The sequence below is a fragment of the Vanacampus margaritifer genome, chromosome 6 (assembly GCF_051991255.1).
Source record: "Vanacampus margaritifer isolate UIUO_Vmar chromosome 6, RoL_Vmar_1.0, whole genome shotgun sequence".
In the NCBI taxonomy this organism is placed as follows: Eukaryota; Metazoa; Chordata; class Actinopteri; order Syngnathiformes; family Syngnathidae; genus Vanacampus; species Vanacampus margaritifer.
In genome coordinates, this window is record NC_135437.1 from 21,644,776 (window position 1) to 21,659,090 (window position 14,315).

General features: G+C 39.2%; 1 protein-coding gene across 4 annotated transcripts in view; it reads right to left on the reverse strand.

The window, feature by feature from the left end:
* The window catches only part of LOC144053816 (protein shisa-like-1a), a 62,760-nt gene that overhangs the window by 38,853 nt on the left and 9,592 nt on the right, over positions 1-14,315 (reverse strand). For 2 of the 4 annotated variants that reach the window (XM_077568661.1, XM_077568658.1), the window contains exons 1-2: positions 10,002-10,058; positions 714-923 (exon numbers count right to left, since the gene is read on the reverse strand). The gene's annotated coding sequence lies outside the window, so the exon portion shown is untranslated. Of the gene's footprint in view, positions 1-713; positions 967-10,001; positions 10,059-14,315 lie in introns of those variants that run through there. The other 2 variants (XM_077568660.1, XM_077568659.1) reach the window with 2 other exon arrangements.

The window sequence follows — 14,315 nt, forward strand, 5'->3', positions numbered from 1 at the left end:
ATTTGGAGATGTGAGGATTCCGCCCAGAACTAGCGATTTGTAGAAATAAAGGCCTCACCCCACTTTAAAAAAAAAAAAAAAGAGCCCTAATGATCGGCTAGTTCTCTCTACTGTTGAGTAGCCCACTACATGAAGACGTTGGGCAACAGTTCTTCAGACAACGCCGCCTTACTCCCGGTGCATAATATGAGCTCATCATCCAGGGAGTGTGTCTTATCCGTGTGCATGGATGAAGGCACATTACAGCCATCTCATGCACATGCCAGCAATAGTGTAGTCTCAAACAATGTTCCCAGTCACGCCAAATCATAAAAGCTGACAGCAGCCGCCCCTGGGCAGAATATTTCACAGAGGAGAAGGTTTCTTTTTGTGTGTGTGTGTGACTGAACAAAGGGAATCTCCTTCCTCCCTCCCACGACCCCCCCGTTTTCTCTTCCCTAAATCCAACCAAGCGTCTCCCACATGCCTGTTTCCAAGTCACCAGCGGCGGTGCCTGCCTGCCTTCCTGCCAATCCTGCTTATTAGCCTCCAAGTGATGCCTTTTTTAAAAAAAAAATAAAAATAAAAAAGGGAGACTCCACCTGAATGCCTGATGTACTTTTGGACAGCAGAAAGTCTCAAACGAAACTTCCCTTCTCACTTTTCAATTAAAAACAATCACTTTAAGGCAGAAATAATAACAAGTGTGAAGTGTTGAGTGATGCGCAGCTGACCTTGCTCGAGCATGAAGAAGCAGGGCTCACTTGGCAGCTTGACGCCACCCTGTTGCTGCTCTTCCCTCACGCGCCGATCCTCCTCATCTTCCTCCTCAGCGGCGTTCCGGGCCAACTTGACGAGCTGCTCATGAGGAAAAGGCGGCCGGATGTGGAACCCAATGCACTCTTCACGCCCCCGAGTTTCTTCCTCGGCGGTGTCTCCCTCATCTGTCAGTAGGAAGCGGCGGGCAAGTTAAGAGAGAGAAGACAGAGTGAGATGAAACACGAGAGAGAGAGAGAGAGAGAGAGAGAGAGAGAGAGAGGGAGGGAGGGGAAGTGTGAGAGAGAGAGAGAGCGAGAGAGCGAGAGAGCGCTGGTGTGGTCGCACACTGTAGGGAGATCCTCCCTAGTGCATGAGCGCTTGTTTATCTCGCTGTATGTCTCCTCTCCTTCAATCGTCATTACTCCCGAGGGCCACAGACTTCCTGTTGGCGGCTCGGTTCAACTTACCTTCTGAGTGAAATCCATTTTGTGCACTCTGTTTCTCTTTTTTCATTTTTTTTTTTTGCGCCCAAAGTGGAGTCAATGGACCATGATGTGTGTTTAATATGACATGTTTTGACTGTGCTTGACTTGCATGTTTAGTTTGTTCTGTGAGCAAGATTTCTATTCATTATTTGCATATTATCAAATACATTTTTCCTTTTGAAATAATTTGAAATCACAATAATCGCCAACATATATATATATATATATATATATATATATATATATATTTTATTTTTTTTTAAGTATATCCTTTAATGGAACAACATTGAAGAATTGACACTGACTAAATAAAGTAAAAGTAAGGCAAAAGTGTTTTCACCTTGGGGTGTACTCACTTTTGTTGCCATGGTTTTAGCTATCAATGGCTGTATTTTCAGTTATTTTGAAGGAACAATAAAATCCCACTGCTATATAACCTAAACACTGACTACTTTTGATTGTGTTGAAGTGTCATGAAAAGATAGAACTAGCTACAGAATTGTGAGAGTCGTTCTCACTTTTGTGTGGTCTCAACCAGAATGTGAGAAGACGTTTTATTGTTTTGACTTGTTAGCATCAGAATTGGTTAAATTACAAAATTCACATCCAAACGTGCAAAACAACATTTTTGTTTGACACCATGCGAGAACTTCATTCAGCAAGCTTGAAAGGATAAACTTTTTTTTTTTGCTTTTTCTTTGGATCTGTCTCAAAATCTGTTTCAATTGAAGGAGCAGCTTCAATACATGTGTATAAAGAATAATAATAAAGAGGACTAGATTTGAAAGCATCACCAAACATGTCTGCTATCAAGGACAAGGTTTTATTTTTATGTATTTTCTTAATAGTACAGTGGTTAACTAATATAACAAATTTAAAATGATTAGGAATATTAAAACGACCTGTTTATATTTACTGTAGGTTTAAGTTAGGGACAGTTTGACCCTGGAACTAGTCTCTATTGTTTCCTATGTGGGAAAACATTTTCCACCTTTGATCAATAATAGTTGTGGAAAATCATTCCCACTAATGTTGTTTCTAACCTTTATTCAATACGATTATTATAGCATTTTATTCTCCTCACTTTTTTACAGTGCAAAAACTCCCACATCCGATTTACACAAATTTGAACTTGCTACAAAAATTATATATATATCGTCTGATTCCACATTACCTACAGTAATGGCACAAGTTAACGTTAAATATCAACTTTTCCCCATTCATTTTTAATGGCACTGACATTGAACTTGAAGTCCCACTTGCCACGCCCACTTCCATACATACAACTTATCATCATTACCAGCTCTCTGATACTGTTCAGAGCAGTTGGTAGCTAGGAGTTTGCGGGTTCGAATCTCACCTCAGACTGTACTTTGCAAATAAATCCATGGCCATTATGCTAAGTTATATATACTGTACATGTATACCAACTATTATTATTTATTAAAATGATTGTTTTGCATACCAACAGAAGGAGACTATTAGTTACTGACTCATTGGTGCAAAGAAAAGACAACCAATTACCTGTGAATTATGTTCGTTGCCTGTTTTATCAATGGAGCCAAGCTGACATTTAATTGTGCGCGCACAAAGCTATCGTGCGTGTGCGTGTCAAAGTGTCGGCGCGATAACGCGACTCTCCGCTCCGCCGCCTAGAGACGTGACGAGGCAGCCGTCCAGTCAATATCCACAAGAGGCGCTGGATCAATCAAGGTCCCGCGCATCAGCTAAAGGTTATCTGTACAACTCTCGCCATGTGTGTTGATCCCAGTGTCACGAGGAAGAGACAAGGGACCGAGCCCTCGGTCGCACCACGTGAATAAGGCTAAGAATCCCTCGCGGATGGTGGTTGGTAAGGAGAAAGGACATATGGTCATGTCAACGCGGCAGGTCGGCATGCCGCCTTAGATTGGGGGTCAGGGAATTATGATGAGGGTCAAAGGGAGGCTATGAGAAGTGTTGCGGGGGGTTGAGATATGTCCAAAGTTCATACACATACTCACCCACATACACACAAAAAAAAAGGAAAAAAAATCAAATAAAGAGAGCAATGATGATGACATGTCAAATCGGTAAAATTACCGAATGAACAATACTGAGCTCTCCGTAAAAAAAAAAAAAAGTGTGAGTCGCCTTCTTGTTCAAAAAAAAAAGTTCATACAACAGAATTGTGAGAAGAAGAAAAGAGGTACTAACACAACATGGGCAAAGACGACGCTTTGGAGATTGTTTGCTGCATAAACAAAAGTCAATCAGGCCAAAAGGTATCAAGAGGCCCTTTCATACTGTCAGTCTAAGCCGTCTTTTCCAAAGGCCAAGGCGGTTTTCCAGCTTTAGAGATATTTTAGTGCTTGAGGTTGAGGCCAACGGTAAATAAGGTGGAAAGACGTCAATAACCACTTTCAAGGGCTATTTCCCCGTGTCGCGCTTTTGTGTAAAAGCAACCGACAAGAAACGGGGGAAGAAAAATCGGATTTGGAGGTCGTTTGCTGCCTAAACCGGTTGCTGAAAAATATGTCAGGTCAAAAGGCGTCAATTGGCCTTAGCGTCAGAGCTTGCGTTTTTCCAGTGTTGATGCTCTGCGTAGAAAGTACTGACGAGGAATGAGTAGAGGATGAAGGCGAACTTCCGAGATACTTTCACAACCAAAATACAGTACACCGCACTGTAAAAAATAACTTTAATATAACAGAATTTTATTTTGTATTTGACAGTTTTTTACTTTATTTTAAAAATATCATTTAATTTACCAAAAACTCAAAAGAACAAAATAAAATATAGCATGAAATCACTGTAACTTTAAAAACATACAATATTTCTGTTATTTTACACACAAAAAACTCCATTAGAAATACATATATTGATTGTTAAGATACGTTCACAAATGTATCGTAAAATTTTGTTAAAATTACAGTTAAAAACTGTACTTTAATTATGGAAAAAGGCTAGGAAATTACTTTTTTTTTTATTTATTTTTTTTACTTTTTTTACAGTGCAGACCACAGTAGTCATTGGTATGAATTTTAATGTCTGATATGAGGAGTAGTAATTTGGTTCAAAAAGCAATGTGCAGACGCTCCCCTACTTACGAACATTCGAGTTACGAACAACGGTACATACGAACATTTCTGCGCGTACAGTATGTCGAAAAATGTTCGGAAAGAAATGCTGTAAGTTAGATTTTGTATTGCGCGTAGTGCTTCTTTCCACCGCTAATACCGACGATTGGCGCTGTGAGAGCTCATTGGAGGCTGAGCAACGTGGCGAGGAGGAGGAGGAAGAAAACGCCGGTCCCCATGAAGCAGGAAATAACTTTTGAAGCCGATTCCAGCGACGACAAAGAATCTCTCATGATATAAAATCCTCCTCTTCCTCCTCCTCCATCATCTCCTTAAGCATCGAGTACATCTTCCAAAAGTAAGTTAAACTTCATTTTATTTATCTTATTACGTACATGTACATACTGTGTGTGTCTCTCGCTCTCTCTCTCTAACATACGTAGTACAGTACAGTACTGTACGTATTCTCTCCATTTTATTAAAAGTTTTTTTCAGTACAAACCAATGCAGGTTACTTGTACAAGCCTTAAACATACTTATATAAACCTTCAATATACTTATATAGGCTTTAAACATAAATTATAATACAAAATATAGCACTGAAGCAACTTACGAACAAATTCACCTTACGAACGATCGTCCGGAACGTAACTCGTTCGTAAGGTGGGGAGCGTCTGTACACCAAGAGTCTCTGCAGACTTGGGAAGAGTTCCGGGGCCTGGAAATGTAAATGAAACACACAGCAGGAACGGCCAAAGCAGAACTTGTAGCCGGTGGCAGAAGCTGCGATGAAAACCAAAGATCAATCCAAAGAAGAATACTGGAGAGTCTTGCGTGAGAGCGGAAGAACAATCTGGTAGAATATGAGCAAACAGGAGAGGCTTAATGGCTGATTGACGAGACACACCTGTGCAAGGGTAAATGGAGGTGAATGGAAACATACTGAGAGCACAAAGGAAAAACAATGGAGTGGAATTGTGACAAAACGGCAACCGTCGAAGGTAAATACGAGTAAAAGGTGTCAACGGCCCCTTTCACGCTGCCCGTCAAGGCCGGCTTTTCACTGTGTCGCTGTTTTACGTATAAGGCACCAACATGGAGGGGGGCCAAAGGTGACCTGTCACTTTCACAGCTTCTGAGATATCTTGCTGTCGCCAAATATAAATTTAGCCAAAAGTAACAATAGATTCTTTCCCCTCATTTCTTTTAGTGCAACATCCCAGCAAGTTATTTCTGGAACATTAGAAATTTCCCACTGAGTACATTCCTCCGCATGACATCTTTTGCGCCGCTCTTCATCTAATCAACATTGAGTGTAAGAGAGGCACTTAGCAAGCACAAATCTGGTATTTAAATGAAGCTGCCCGCGTTCTCCGTGTGAAAAAGTGATCACGCAAAACGATCAATCCGATTGGCTGCCAGAGAAAAATGTGCCGATCCTTCAACTTACAGTAGCAGGTAGTCAATACAAAGACACGCACTTCCTTACATTTCTTATGAAATATTGAGAGGAATGTGAAATGTACTTGGGAAATGAGGTCATGATAGATGAATGCGAGCAAAGGGAGGGTGTGTGCGTTGCTCACTTAAGACCCAACACACACACACACACACGCATGACACACCTGTCACAATGCAAAAGGAGCAGTCAGTGTTTCGGGGTAACAAAATGTCGGCAAGTCTGAGCTCCAGCTTGTGGAGGAGCAACAAGGCTCGTATTCATGACCACATGCATGCTTGGATTGTTTTCCATGCAGCTGCTCTCATTAATTATACAAAGGGCTGTGAGCATGGAGATGATCATCAACTCTTATTATATGCCGTACCTGCACATTCCAGACGGGATTCAAAAGGGACCAACCTTCCCGAGACGTCCGAATATTTTCAATTCTGTTTGTTGTGCTTTTCCCTCCATTTTGCCAAGATTTCGTTTGCCTCCTTTTATGGAGCCTCCATAAATGCCGAAGATCGGCTTAATACGGTCCGCCATTGAACCCGCAGGGTATTTGATACAGATGTGACTTTCACTCTTCAAAATCAAACAACACTCCAGGCTTAGTTTGCTATTAAATGCTAACCGTTTAAGCCGTTCTTGACCGTCCATTGCGAGGACTGTGAAGTGATGCTTTTAAAATGCTGAACATAACGAGGTGGCGCAGCTGATGCCGTTTCGTCCCGTGACGATCAAGCGGGTTGAATGTTGTCGCCGGAGCATTTCTCACGGGCCGCCGGCTTAAAGCGCTCAAGATGGAGGTCAAAGGAGGCCCAGCGGAACGAGCAAATCCATGCCGGGTAATTGCACGTTCCTTCTCTTTTTTTGGAAGGATGCTGCTAATGGGTATGTGGACCCTTCTGGCCAGTGATGTCAATCATCCTGCATTTGGATATTGAGGCATGCTGCTTACCTCCACCAAGGATATTATGTTTTTATTGATTTTTTTTGGGGGGGTAGCAGGATTGCACAAAAAACTATTTCCTTTAGAATTATAGAGGGGAAGCACAAAATGAACTAGTGGAATCTGTTACAGATCCAGAAAACTTTGCAGATTCTAGCAACTAAGTTATTTTTCCACTTTTTCAAAAGATTCTCAAGAGTAATGCATGCATTTTAATAACACAATTAAGGCATAATATTATTTACAACATATATATGCACATGTGTAATTATTCATGAAAAAAAGTAACTGTTCCCTCGGGTTTGACCGATTATTGGCTGGGCCGATTCTCGGTGCTGATATTTGGCATTTTGACAAATATCGGCATCGCCTTTTTACTAATGTGAAGGCCGATGAAGCTAAGCTGGCGTCTTCACCGAGTGGTGAATGCTTGCGAACGTACAGCAAATTTAGGGGTTTTCATCAGGATTTGTAAGATGTTCATAGAGAGTTTTTACTTGCTTTACTCGCAAAGATATTTCAAGCACATTTAGGCTACGTTCGCACTGCAGGTCTTAATGCTCAATTAAGATTTGTTGGTGTAATCCGATTTTTTTGAGTAAGCGTTCACATTACCTATGAATTGCGACCTCAGTCTGTCTGCAGCGTGGACGTAATGCGTGACCCGCATGCGCAGAAGAAGATACAACGTCACTCACAACGCTGTGTTTGCGGAAGTAAATACGTATGGTCGGGCGTGTCAGAGCCACGGACTTTTATAAGTCCATCGTCAGGGCTCATATTTTTATTATTGTTTAAAAAAAATAAAGATAAAATTATGAAATGAAGTTGAAATATTAGAAACTTAGTTTACATTAGAAAACTTTAAGAGAACCATTTACTTGCTTAGTTTTTATTTAGCATACCGCATGCTGATGACCCTGGAAGCTCCCTGCAATTTTTGTTATAATTTTTAAACAAACAATGTCAATTCTATAAACCGTATGTTTACAATGATTTTTATTTTAATTTTTTTATTCAAAGAAAAGGTTGTTGTTGTTTTTTACACTAATATTTTCTCTTTTACTGCAAATGAATATCGGCTTGAAATATCGGCTTGAAATATCGGCTTGAAATATCGGTTATCGGTCTCCTTGACTACTTATGTTCGGTATTGTATCGGCCTTGAGAGAAACATATCAGTCTATCAAGGGATTTGCTCCAATTTATTTTTACGATCGAAAACCGGGTCATCTCCAGGACGAGCCCCCGCTTGTTACCCACCTAGACTCTGATTTGTCTAGGACGTGCGAACAGACAGTAACAATATCAAAGTTGAAACACATTGGTGATTATTTTACAGTTTGAATGAACAATTCACAGGGTTTGCTTTTTAGTAAGGAAACAAACTAAAACTGAGGCGCTGATGAAAATTGAAAAGACGCGCTCAGTAAAGAAAAATCCCGATATTCTTACTTTTCGACAAACATAACTAGAACTAAGGGTGCCAATCTAAACCTAGTGGAACTAATAGAGAAAAAGAACAACGACACGAGGATGCAAGAACGGTCAACTCAATGAAACAACAAGTTTCTCGAAGGGAGGTCGAATGGACATAAAGCAATTTAGTCGTACCTAAATGAGGGATCAAACATTCGGTGCTGCGCGCTTAAGTACGATTCATGTGTTGGATCTGATTGGTCCAACTCTATTCGATCGCCCATCACTCCTCGGAAACTTATTAGCAAGTCATCTCACAACCTCGACCTCAAAAACGGCATCAGCTCTCGCTTAGTCAGCTGTCTGATGAGAAGCTTTCCCCGGGCACTTCTAGAGTAAGCTTGTAATTGCCTCAAAAGTTAATGTTGCTTGTTACAGAGCACGAGTGGTGTCACTTACCATCAGCAATTACACGACTCAATCATAAAGCGCCCAGCTAGCCGAGAAATAGCTGGATGATAATCAAAATTCCCCGTTCCGAAAGGCAAGCAAAGCAGCGAGTGCACGCTTCTCGGGATTGCTTTCAAAATGAAAGGCTGACAAGCTAATTAAGCTTCAGTGTTGCGGAATGTGACTGAAAGTTGTACCGTTAGATCAAATCATTGTTGGGTACACGTTATTTTCCAAGCCTGACGTTTGACTGACGCCGTTGTGGCTTCCCGCGTGCGAATGACAAATTGGTTCTGGCATCAAACCTAAATTGCTTGTCGCTCCGTCCAAACTCTTGATAACCGTCATCATGCTACCAAAAAGGTCAGTTTGTGGGACGTGAAAACTAATTGTTTGAGACAAAATATCGCAAATATAATTTGTGAGAATTCTTCTTCGTTTGTCTGCATGACTGTATTTTACTACTGCGCACACAAGAAGGATCTGCAATGAATTAATCTTGACGCATAAACTGTTTAATTCTTTACATGCTATTTGATTATGTAATATCTATATTTACTTCTTGAAAACTCGTTATCAATTTATTTAATTCACTTGCTCCCAAAAAACGTACAAATACATTCTATTTTAAATATCACTATGCTCCCAAAGACATATTTATATGTTTTTTAATGTGTTTTTTTTTATTTTTATGATAGAGCATACAGAAGGTTTTGATGCAGCCTCTAAACTGAAAAGAATGGTTGAAGCAATGGTAGCTATTACAAAAACGGCCAGCAGGTAGCAGCAGAGTATAAGAGATCAACCAGGGCCATATTGCAACAAAGCTCATTTACTCACAGTTTTAAACAGATTTGTGAATAATGATGAAACTTTGCTATATTCTAATGCTGATTGCTGTAAAACGGAAACAGATATAATTATACTTTTTTCCTGATGAAAAAAGAGACTCAAATTTTTCTTTTGGTAGGTTCCATGTTTTTATAGCAATAGAACACAATATTCTGTGGGCCTTGTAAAGTCAGTCAAAATCCAGTAAAACAGCCAAGCGAGGGAGCGAAGGGGGTTGCTTCAGTGAAAGTGGCTGGGAGTGAATGAGTTAATTTTGCTAGAATAGATTACCATTTGTTTCAATGGGTGAAAATGGTTTGAGTTGTTACACAGTGTGGATTAGGGCTGCTCGATTATGGAAAAAATAATAATCACGAACCACGATTTTTCAAACGATTATTTTTTGGTACAAAAAAAGAAAATGTTTAAACATTTAAAACTATTAAGACAAATGAAATTATTTGAAACACTATAATTATGTAAGTTCCTTTTGGACGAAACAAGATGTATTAAATTATTCATTTTAAAATAAAAAAGTGTTTGTAATTGTGGAGTGCAATAATTGAAATTGTAATTGAATTTTAATGAATTGCACATCCTAGTGTGTATGTAGTTCAACTTACCACAGCTGATGTCGAGTGCAAACTAGTTGAGACTGAAACATCACCTCTGCTGAAAACCTATGTAAGCACAAGGAGAACATCCAAACCCAGAACTTCAGAACTGTGAAGCAGATGTGTCAACCACTACACCGTACCACAGTTTTAATAAATTATTTTCCCTAAAAAAAAATAGATAAATGTCAAATAATGCGAAACGGCTCCATCAAATATTTAAAAACTGTCAATAGTATACCTGTAGGTGTTCTTTTCATCCTTGCTGCTGTATAAACAACAAAGCCTGCACAACACACAATCCTGTCAGGGTTCTTTTCACTCTGAAGGCTGCACAGAGGCAGCGTTGTCAGTCAGGCCTGTTTTGAAAGGTGAAGGCCTGACTAAATTTTGTATGAGGATGATTTTGCCATGAATATCTGAAGAGCACCTAAAACGGGCTTTCAAAACATTCCCTTGTTGGAAAACGGACTAAAGAAATAAAATTGCTGATCGCAACACGGTGTGTTTTTTTTTAGCCTTGATTGATGCAGACACGATCAATTTGCTTAACACCAATGCAAGGTTCTTTTTAGCCTCGGATTGGATTTTGGCTCACATTCTAATAGCAGTTATAAATGGATGGAATCATGTCAAATGCATGTAAATGAGAAGTGGTTTATATTTGACGTACTGCTATCCATAGTGAATAGTAGTGATGATCTAATTTTGTTGTAAAAGTGTATGAATTTCGACCTCAGATTCCACCGTAAAATGTGATCTTATCTATTTCACTGAAAGTCACAGATCGTATTTCTATATGACATACAGTAGGTAGCTGCTGCCATGAATGTCAAAGTGAACACTCAAGTCGGCTGTAAGTTAAACGGAGCAGCGAGCGATGGAATTCAATTCAGTGACACAAACATTAACCTCCGCAGAAGCCATCCAGGAAGCTTTCTGGCGGTGAGGACTCGCCAGGACGTTTTAGCCCTTGCAAAGAACTATTTATATTATGTTTGATAGGCTTTTAAGGGCAAGCTAATCCAGAGGCGTAGCGTGTAATCGCTCAGGGGCAAAATGTGCCGTTGCTGTGGGGACCGAATCTTTCAAACGTCCTCTGTAACTACAACACTGCTATCACGGCAGCAGCAGATTTATGCGTCCCAGGAACTTGTAAAAAAAACAACAAAAAAAAAAAACGTTTGCACTGTTACTATCTTGCATACGATCCAAACCATCCCCAAGTCTCCCATTGAGACGTTTAAAGGATGAACTACATGTGACCGCTCCGTTAAGAACAAATCTGTTACCATCATAAAACTTTCATTAGGCCTGCTAGTCATCAGGGTTCCGTCACCTTCCCCGCCACCATTTTCACCCCTCCCGTCTCCTACATGTACAAGTCTTGAGATTTGATGTCATGTCTGTCTGTATGTGCAAGTTTTTTTTAATACTATGCTCCCCTTGTCTTTTTTCTTTTCTTTCCTCACGTCTTCCCTTCTAATCTAAGATCTCGGGGCGCTTTCTAGCAAATTCTTTCCATCCTGTTTCCCTCTGTTTGGTTATTGTTTTTTCATGTTTCTTAGACGTGTTGAGCATGTTAGGTGAAATTTTGTTCTCTGTACTTGTGCACGTGTAGTAACAATAAAGATATTTCCTTCAATTGTATTCCATTAATTTACCTGTATAGGCAGTTTTCAAGTACCGGTAACATTTTAACGCTGTTCTCACCCAAGGCTGAATTTAGTTAACCAGTTAAATAAACTTAATGATTTTAATGAGGAAAGGCATCTAATTTATTTATTTTTTTAAACCATTTTCACTGAAGCAATTCCTTTTATTCCCGTTCTATTGGATTTTGACTGATTTACAAGGCCCACAGAATAATGTGTTCTATTGCTATAAAAACATGGAACATACCAAAAGAAAGATTAGAGTATATTTCTATCTGTTTCCGTTTTGCAGCAATTAGCATTAGAATATAGCTCAGTTTCATCATTATTCACAAATCAGTTTAAAACTGTGAGTAAATGAGCTTTGTTGCAATATGGCCCTGGTTGATCTCTTATACTCTGCTGCTACCTGCTGGCCGTTTTTGTAATAACTACCATTGCTTCAACCATTCTCTTCAGTTCAGAGGCTGGGAGAGGTCTTTGGGAGCGTGGTAATATTTAAAATAGAATGTATTTGTACGTTTTTGGGAGCAAGTGAATTGGGCAAGTGGGAAAACAGTGGGGGAAAGAGCTTTTTGCAACATGGCCCTGGTTGATCTCATACTCTGCTTCCACCTGCTGGCCGTTTGTGTAATAACTACCATTTCACTAAACGTTCTTTGCCGTTGAGAGGCTGCATCAAGGCCTTCTGTATGCTCTAGCATTTTTTTTTTTAAAACTTAACAAATGTATAAATATGTTTTTGGGACCATAGTAATATTTAAAATAGAACATATTTTTACATTTTTGGGAGCAAATTAGTTAAATACTGAATGTCACAAGTATAAGAGGAAATCAAACATAGCACACACATACAATGGTGTTTTGAGGTACAAGTGACTCAACTTATACGTTTTTTAAGATACAAGCAACAGTTAAGCTTTTTTTTTTTTTGCTTTGAATTGTGAGCTTGGGATGTGACAGCGTGACTTGGCTATTTAATATTACTATTTCCATTATTTACCAAGGGTGATCCGTCAAAATGGAAGGCGACAAACATCCCTCAGCAGCTTGTGTTCGACCTTAGAAGCTCCACTGGAATTGATTCTGACTTTTGTTGCTGTCATCGTAATATAGCTTATAAAATCATTCCTCAGTCATGACATGACTCAACGGCGGAGAAAGTCATATTCTGCGTGTCCATAATTCACAACTATGGATTGATGCAACCTTCCCTGTCCTGCTGATGCATTCCAAGGTGCCGTGCCTTTCGAAGCTATTAACATATATGTACATGTCTAATGGCAGCAGATGAGAGATGAGAGTGTATTAATATTCTAAGTGCGAGTGTGTCAATGTCAGGTCAGCTCAGGCTGGACTGTCATCAGCAGCCTGATTGGGGTCAAACACAATTTGCAGAGCGGCTCAGGTGAGGTCATGTAACCAGACCTTGGATGAGTGGAATACAAGATGATATAATTATGCTTCAAGTGGTCTTTCTTGGAGGATTAGCATGTGTCAAAAACATGCACATGTGAACATGTAAGATAAAGAATAAAGCGCTTCTTTTTTTATGTGGCTGGTGGTGAATCATTGCCAAAAAGAATCCATTATTCATGGATCTTACACAGAATTTTGTGACAGCGTTGCAATTGTAAAAAGACTATCTTTGCTTTTTCTCAATATAGTACAGAGACAGACAGATGTTTTTTTCATAACCGATAAATAGTAGCGAAGGAGGCCGATGACCGGTATTTGGAGCCGATATTAATTTTCAGTAAATGGGAAACTTAGCTTGAATTTATTGAACAACTTTTCAGATTTGCAAAATGTAAAAAAAAATGTATTCTTTAATTATAAAATACACATATTTGTTTTAAAATTCTAATAAAAAGTTCAGGGAGTTTCCAGGATCATCATCACATCTTTAAAAACTTAAATGAAAACTTTGCTCTATATTAATTAACTACAGTAAATAGTTTTTCAAAATTTTGAAATATCCGAAATGATAATTTTTTTTACTTATCTTTGTTATAATTTCAAACAATCACAAAAATGCAGAGCGTTCAAGGGGTCAACAGCATCGCTTATAAAGTTAACTGAAAATTTAGCTCCATGAGGTTAACACATTTTTAAATAGATCTTTTATCGCCCTTCAAATATTTTAAAAAGGCTAATACCGATATTTGTGAAAATGCCGAATACCAGCACCGATAGGCGGCCCGGCTGATAATCAGTCTATCCCTAAAATATGTAGTATATATTGATTAATTTGCATGGCCAAACAGTTTGCAAATTTTACTGCTTCTAAATCTGCTTTCCAAACAAGCCAATCATTATAATAGATGAGGGCTGGAATAAGCTTTGTTAAGCATTTTGGGATTCTAATTGTACTTTAAATGACATTACCATAAATCAATAAAAGGTTGTGATGATGCTAGTTCCTATACTGACTACAAATGAGTACAATAAGCTTAATTCAACTCATTATATACACCAGAGAAAAGAAACAAAATTAACAAAGCTCTTGTCTTTTCTTTTGATGCAGCGCAGTTGTACATTTTCATAATAAATCAAGCATATCTCCTCCACTGTCCTCTAGCTGGCCTCGGAACAGTACGCAGGCTCCTCTCACATAAAAAAACTTTCGCTGCTCCTTCCAATGTTTGGCTGCACAAGACAAACAAGT